This window comes from Glycine soja, chromosome 14 (genome assembly GCF_004193775.1).
Source record: "Glycine soja cultivar W05 chromosome 14, ASM419377v2, whole genome shotgun sequence".
Classification (NCBI taxonomy): domain Eukaryota; kingdom Viridiplantae; phylum Streptophyta; class Magnoliopsida; order Fabales; family Fabaceae; genus Glycine; species Glycine soja.
This window is the reverse complement of record NC_041015.1, coordinates 6383409-6391820: the sequence shown is the minus strand read 5'-3', so window position 1 is coordinate 6391820 and position 8412 is coordinate 6383409. Positions and strand designations below refer to the sequence as shown.

The 8412-nt window shown below is 26.4% G+C and overlaps 2 long non-coding RNA genes across 3 annotated transcripts; both read left to right on the top strand.

The window, feature by feature from the left end:
- Positions 1-1974: 1974 nt before the first annotated feature.
- On the top strand, positions 1975-2880 carry LOC114383295. Its single transcript, XR_003660455.1, has 2 exons — positions 1975-2340; positions 2520-2880. It is a non-coding gene; the product is annotated as an uncharacterized LOC114383295 (long non-coding RNA).
- Positions 2881-6502: 3622 nt separating this feature from the next.
- On the top strand, positions 6503-7955 carry LOC114383085. 2 transcript variants are annotated; one of them, XR_003660398.1, is made up of 4 exons: positions 6503-6639; positions 6741-6922; positions 7251-7321; positions 7429-7946. It is a non-coding gene; the product is annotated as an uncharacterized LOC114383085 (long non-coding RNA). The 2 variants fall into 2 exon arrangements; XR_003660397.1 differs by having other exon boundaries at positions 6741-7321; positions 7429-7955.
- The last annotated feature ends 457 nt before the right edge of the window (positions 7956-8412 follow it).

The window sequence follows — 8412 nt, the reverse complement described above, 5'->3', positions numbered from 1 at the left end:
TTTTAGTTTTTGTAAAAAAAATATAATAAATTTTATCATTCAAAAATATAAAATCACTATTTTTTTATCATTGAAAAGTTAGTAAATTTTGGTATTAGTCCTTAATTATAAAAATTATTTTATTCTTATCTTTTTTAAATATGAAATCGTTATTTTTGCTCTCTATTAATGTTCAATGTAAGTAAATAAATAAAATTTATTTTTTAAAAAATAAAAATAAAGGTTTCACATGCTCATAATGATATTACATGCATACACTAATAGGAGTCACCTAGAGAATCACTTGAGCTTTTATAAAGAAAATAAGCTATTAATTAATGAGTGTCACATGATAGGTAAAACCAAAAATATTAATTTTATATTTTAAAAAATGAAGCCTAAAGAAGATTTTTTCCAAGGAACAAAATTAACTAAAATTTACGTACTTTCTAGGAATAAAAGTATCCAATATGTTTATGTTTTGTGTTGAATATAGGATTTGTTTGATTGAAAGAAAAGAAAGGTGAAAAGTAGAATAATTGAAAATAGGTAAGTGAACAATACCTAAATGGAAATAAGCAAGAAATAGAGTAAAAAAATGTGTTTTAGTTTTTTTTTTATCAATAAAAAGAAATAAAAAATTAGAGTATGGAAATAACACTGATTATTATAATTCTACAAACTTATCATATATCATATATATATATATGAGAATCTAATTGATGACAATATAAAAAAAATTACATTGAAGTGCATAGACTCATAACTTACATTTTATTAATAATTGTTAAAATATCTCTTCATAGGCTACATCAAATGGGTTGGAGTGTAATATTGCAGGAAGTTTGGAGTTTTATGTATTTCTTTCGGTTCTGAATATAAGAAAAAATAATCACATTTTTTTAAATATAAGAAAAATTCAATTAATTTGACCTTATGTAAGGATATTATCTCCTAAATACACTTTATTTAATTGATGTGTTTTCACTAATTTTTTCTATTATTAATATCAAGTTCCAATGAAGTATAGTGTAGGTAAAAAAAAATTTTTTTAAGGAGATTGACATGATTAAATGATGTTTAACTAAATTTCTTAATAAGCATACAAGTATTTTTTATATATATTTGAGACTAGAGAGTTAATAGACAAAGCTCGAGGTAGGTGTGTAAATTATTCTAAAAAAAAAATATGTTATTGAGTTTATACAAATGGAGTGAAATGTAATATTTAAATAAGTTTGGAGATTGGAGTTCAGTGTCATTCAAATAAATATCAAGGTAATATAATATAATTTACTCTAAATAAAAGAGTGGGACTAGTTTTGTTGTTATTCACATCTCAATCCAATTTAAAATCGAAAGAGCGCACACACAATAAAAATTGGATGCCACGTAATGACATTCCATTGGCTGGTTCGAGAAGACATAGATTATCAAACAAATAACTTGAGTCATTGATAACATCAAATCAAACGATTCATGTTTCTTGGTGCTGGTCCCATTGGATCCTTGTTGGATTAGTTTTATTGTTATCCACATCTCAATTCAATTTAAAATTGAAAAAGTACATGTTGAATAAAAATTGGATACCATATAATGACATCTCATTGGCTGATTCGGAAAGACACGAATTATCAAACAAACAATTGTGAGTCGTTGATAACATCAAATTGAACCGTTCATGTTTATCTATGCTAGTAGTGTTGGATCCTCGTTGGATAGTTTTGTTGTTGTTGTTATCCACATTTGAATCCAATTTAAAATTGAAAGAATTCATATCGAATAAAAAATAGATACCGTAAAATGACATTCCATTGGTTGGTGTGAAAAGACACGGATCACCAAACAAAATAATTATGAGTCGTTGATAATATCAAATCGAACGGTTCATGTTTCTTTGTGTTAGTCTAGTTGGATCCTTGTAAAGGCTTCCAAAACTTTATAATGTGGTCATGCTAACGCACTCTCCATCTACATCTTAAAATCACTCTCACACTTGTGATTATTCCTACCACATGAAATCCACACTATAAAATTTATCACCTTTTCTTGTTCTCACCAACTAGACAATTAGGCTCTTGGAGGTCCAAGACGGACCTTCTCCACACTTTTAATTATTTTTTGTTCTATTGATATCTTTTCTTATTTCTAAAAATTGAGTTCTTTTTGTTTATGCTAGGTCCATGAATTGGGCAACATAGCCTCGTTCATGAACCTTCTTTACTGATATACTCAAATGGAGTTTGTTGACCATGTCTTCTATTTCTCTGCCATCTCCTTTATTCTTTGCCATACTCTTTGTTCCAATTATGGACACTAAACATCTTCAACGATCGTGATTTCCTTGATTAATGAAATAAGGTAAGAGTTATAACTCGTGTTATAATAAATTAACTTATTTAATAGTCATAGTTAACTGATTAATATACATCATTTATAAATTTACAAATATAATTTATTTGATAATCACCCTTATTTTTTATTTTTTATTAATCAATAAAATAAAGTTAATTATGTTTTTAATGTTTCAAATTTTATAGTTTCCCACTTGATCTTAATGCTAAACCCGATGAGGAGGAGGAACCAATTTCTTGCTCCGAGGAAGCAAGTGCCAACATTGGTGGAGAGTGTGAAACCAGACCCGCAACTTCTGAACCAGACGACAACATTCGAGCAGAAGTTGCTGTTATTGACAGAACCAACGTTGTTGAACGAGGATCTACTCTGAGAATAAATTTTGTATTTGGAACTTATTAAATGCTCCATGAGGATATAATTTAATTTATCAATTTCAATATGACACATACATTATTTTTTTTAGGAATTAATAACGTGTTAAATCAAAATTGGTCATGACAAGGTATACTTGGTGGTGGTGATATATGAAAAAAATTGAGAATTTATATTTTTATTAGTTAATTTTTCCATGTTTTGATCGATTTTATTTTCTATTACAAGATAAAAAGATCTGATAAATGAATTGGGAACATTTCATGAATTTTATTTTCTTGAAATTTAATAATTAATATTAACTACTCATTATAACCATTAACTCTTTAAAAAATAAATAATCAAAATAAAAAATAACTCAAATAATTACTTATAAACTAAATTAATATCTTCTCATATATATATATATATATATATATATATATATATATATTTGGATGAAATCTGTATGGGAAATTTTATCCCTCAATTATATGTGCCAAAAAAGTAACCGAACCATACAAAAGTTAACACTTGTGATTTCATGAGCTATGACAAAAACTTCAATTAGATTCTTTTGTATTTAAGTATTCAAAATATAAATATATATTATATAAAAAAGTAGACACATAATTCATTAAAAATTATATCTTTTTCTTAAGTTAAATGAATAAATAAATTTAATAAATTTTAAAATAATATATCACAATTTTTATTCAATTTGCTTTTATGTTATTATCTATTTTTTAATTTATTCCTAAAATAATTATGTACATAAACATCTATATATTGGATAGGCATGAGAATGGAACAATTGTAATTTACAACTAAATATTACAAAATTGAATTCTTATTAAATTAAATTCAAATGATTTATTTTATAATTAATATAATGTTTTTAATTAAATATTTAAATTAATTATTTATTCATGTTTTGTCGATGTGTGTGAGATGGTGAGTAAACGTTTAACTTATAATTGGATGTAGTCATGAAATTATACGTTGATCAAGTTGACACTTGACACTATCAAGACAAAAAAGATAAAACAAAATACAATTACTCGAATTCATCTTTAAAAGAATTGATGAAACACATTTTTCATTTGCAGTTAGTTACAATTAATGACCTAAAAAAGCCTAAACCTTACTTGAGAAAATATGTTATGCTTTGTTTGGATAAAGATATAACTTGAGAAAATATATATGTATGTTTTCCCAGTTCTCTAGCTTTTCATGTTTAATGTTATTATTGCTATTCTATTAAACGTGGTACTATTTCCGTTTCTTTTTATCCATCTACAAACAAATAAAATAAATTTTCTCAATCCTGATAAAATTGTTGTAAAATTTCATATTTCATCCTTTTCTCTTTGTACTCTACAATAAATATATATATGTAAATTAATTAAAAATAAGAAAACAAGAATATAATTGACAAAAATGTAATTAATATGATCAAATAAATAGGAACATAAATTCTTTAAAAATCAGACAATTAAAAAAACGGAAGGAGTATTAATAATGTTGCTATGATGAAGATGCTGTTAAACCTAAACCTCGAACCCGAAGCAACGATGCATTGAATGATGTGGCACCCGTATGATAGAGATAGGCATAGTAGGTAACAGAGCCATTTGTAAATGAAAATAGGTTAAAGAAATAGAGTAAAAATATTATTATGTCGGCATTTGTTATGTTAGGTAATACTTTTTTAAATAAGATTATTACAATTAATGGTGTTTAATTAATTTTTTAATAAACGTAAAAATATATATTTTTATATTTAAAACTAGTGTGAAATAGGTTGTATAAAAAAAATATTGTAGGAAGAAAAATGATTGATGCAATGTAAAAGGATAGAAAACAAACTAATAGGAATATATAAAATGTTATTTTACATAGAGAAGTGTTGTAACATTTCAAATTATTTTCACCAGAATTATGTTTTTTTTTACTAGTTAACTCTCTATAATTGAATATTAAAATGCATGTTTCAGTATATAGATAAATTAAAATTGGCTCAATTGTGTTTTTTAAATAATATGATTTTTTATTTGATCTCTATTTTTAAAAGAATTTAATTTATTGTCATAAGAAAATTTCCATATTATTCCTGTGTTAGTTTTTCATTTATTTTGTTAGTTAAATATTCATAGATTTTAACATATTGTGCTATGATTTTGACAATGCTCAGTGTTTTTTTTTAATTGATGCATTTATTTATCATGGAACGTGTTTATTTATTTCTCTCTGATCTTGTAAAACTATTTTATGCTGGGTAATTAATATTCCTTGTACTTCATTTGTTAATAAAGTTTTACTTGTAAAAAATGTTGAATAGGTAATTGGAGAAAAAAATAATGATATTAAAAATTATATATAAAATAAAAAATAAAAATAAGAATGAAAAGCATAATTAAACCACTAAAATCCAATTTTAATAATAAAAATTAGAGTTAAATACTATTTTCGTCCTTCTAGAATGAATGAGATTTAGTTTTAGTCTTTCTAAAAAAATCTCTTAGATTTTTATGCTTTTTGAAAATTTAGATCATTATTTTATATCCTTGAAAGTTAGTAAATTTTGGTTTGGTCCTTAATTATAAAAGATTTTTTAAACCTTTTTTAAATATGAAATCATTATTTTTGCTCTATATCAATGTTAATTGTAAGTAAATAAATAACATTTATTTTAAGAATTTTAAAAAATAAAGATTTCATGTGTTCATATTGATACTACGTACATACACTAGTAGGTATCACCTAGATGATCACTTGACCTTCTATAAAAAAAAACTATTAATTAATGACCATCAAATGATACTAAAAACCAAAAGTAATAAATGTATATTTTTAAAAATGAAAACTAAAGATTTTTTCCTAGTAACAAAATCAACTAAAATTTAGTTACTTCCTATAAATAAAAGTACCCAACATGTTTATGCTTTGTGTTGGATTCAGGGCCTCTTTAGTTGAAAGTAGGTAGCAAGCAATTTGTAAATGAACATAGGTAAAAAAAAAATAGAGTAAAAATATTATTATGGCTTTTGTTATGTTAGGTACGTAGTATTTTTTAAATAAGATTGACATAATTAAATGATATTTAATTATTTTTTTTAATAAACGCAAAAAGATATATTTTTATATTTAAAACTAGTGTGAATTTATAGACAAAGCTCAAGGCAGCAGGGATGTACATTACTCTAAAAAGTTATGTTATTGAGTTTATAAAAATGGGGTGGAGTGTAATATTTAAAAAGTTTGAAGTTGTGTTATTTAAATAAATATGAAGGTAGTATAATATAATTTACTCTAAATAAATAAAAAGAGTGTATTAGAAGAACTAGTTTTATTGTTATTCACTTCTCAATTCAATTAAAGATGGGAAGAGCACGCGTTGAATAAGCAGGGAATACGCACGCGTTGAATAAGTAGGGAATACCATGTAATGGCATCCCATTGGATAGTTTGGAAAGACACGGATTACAAAACAAATAACTTGAGTCATTGATAACATCAAATCAAACGGTTCACATTTTTTAATTTGTACTAGTCCTATTGAATCCTCGTTGGACTATTTTTGTTATTGTTATCCACATTTCAATCAAATTTAAAATTAAAAGGATACGAATAGAATAAAAAATGAATAATGTATAATGACATCTTATTGACTGATTCAGAAAGACACGGATTATCAAACAAATGATTATGAGTCGTTGATAACATCAAATCGAACCATTCATGTTTATTTGTGTTAGTCTCGTTGTATCCTTATAAATACTTCCAAGGCTTTATAAGGTGGAATTGTCCTAACAGAGCCTCTAACTCCCCATCTACCTATTATCATCGATCACTCTCACGCCTTTGATTATTCTTATCACATAAAATTTACACAATAAAATCCATCATCTCCCCTCGTTATCATCCAATAGACTACTAGATTCATCAAAGGTCTAAGATTGATCTTGCCCACAGTTTATAATTATGTTTTATTGTGTTGTCATCTTCTCTTGTTTCTAAAATTTTTGTACTTCTTGTTTTGTTTATGGTAGATTCATGAGTCAGGCAACAAAGTTCCATTCATGGACCTTTATTAGAGATCTACTCAAATGGAAATCATTGAGCATGCTTTATATTTCTTCACCTTCTCTTTTATGCTTTGCTCTATTCTTTATTCTAGCCATGGACAACAAACATCTTCAACGACTATGATTTTCTTGATTAATTAATTAAGGTAATATTTCTAACTTTCAGAATTACATTATTAATGTACATCCTCTATAAATTTACAAATATAATTCATTTATTAATCAATCTTTTTATTCAATATTTACACATTATTAGGCTTAATTATGTTTTTAATGTTTTTAAATTAGGTGGTGTATTTTTTTTAATCCTCCCAATAAAGCACCGTTAATATTTTGTAAACATATGGCTAAGAGTATATTCAAAAACTGCAACCAACCCTGACTTTTCAACCTCCCAAGTAAAAAAAAAAGTAACTTTGTTTCATAAATATATAGTGTCTTAATTGATTATTGTGTGTGTATACATACAAGTAGATAGGTATTGCAGCAGGTGAGCTGCCACAGAAACTATCACAGGAACCTTGCTGACGGACTGAAAATAGCAGGTACGTAAAATCATGAATATATATCCAACTCTTGTTTATTTTTACAGAATTGTCCCAGTTCGTGAAAATTAATCTTTATCTACAAAACATGGTATACGTGGTTGTAGGAAGGTGGTGGTGCAACATCAATGTGCTGGAGATGAAAGATGAGCTAGTGCTTTTTAACAAAAGATTAACATCTCCGAACGTTGTAAAAGCTCACTTAGGAGCTGAGTGGGAAGCAGAACGTTGTTCAACAAAAGATGCTCTTTCCTGCTGAGTGGGTGCATAAATTAGTTTAGTGTGAGTGGCTGTATGACAAGTTTCTGGTCATGGAGGTTCTCCAAAACAACCGTGTTGGAAACGAGGTTCAACATTGTCACCAACGCTCAACTATCTTTGCACTCAAAGCTAGCTTGCTGCACTTGCTGTGATGGAATTTGTGAATGCTATATACGTAGTACTCATATCAGCTTCGAAAAATAGTGATATATAAAAAATTGTAGGAAGAAAATGATTATGTAATGGAAAACGATAGAAAATAAAATTATTGTAAAATATAAATTAAAATGTTATGTGCAAGTTTGTATCAAATATTAAGATCCCAACTCAATTCATCTCTATAAATAAATTCCATTGAGAGAAATAGGCTGCATATTTGTTCATTTCAGTTCAATATACCTATATTTGTTTCATTCCATTGAGAGAAATAGTGCAAGTTTAAGAGGATGTGTTTCTTGTCATGGTTAGAGACGTGATTTTGATGACGTTCTTAGATTCATTAAGAGTTCTTCGTGTTCATTTCCTTGATCTAATGCGTGTTATTCAGACTTCAAAGTCAAACCAATATATACATAAGCTTAAAGTGAATTAAAAGTAATTTTTTCACAATGCAATTATGATTAGCAATTTATTCTCAAACAGAAGCAACTCAATGACATTAATACATTTAATACAAGATTACCAAAATTATTGCCCCATTGCCCAGTCAAATTTCACAATTGTGCATCCTTAGGAAACACGAATTGCTCTATTTTCTGCAGATAAAAAAAAATCCAAATCATATTAATCTAGCTATTAGTGCTACTAAGCTAGAAACAAACAACTATTAT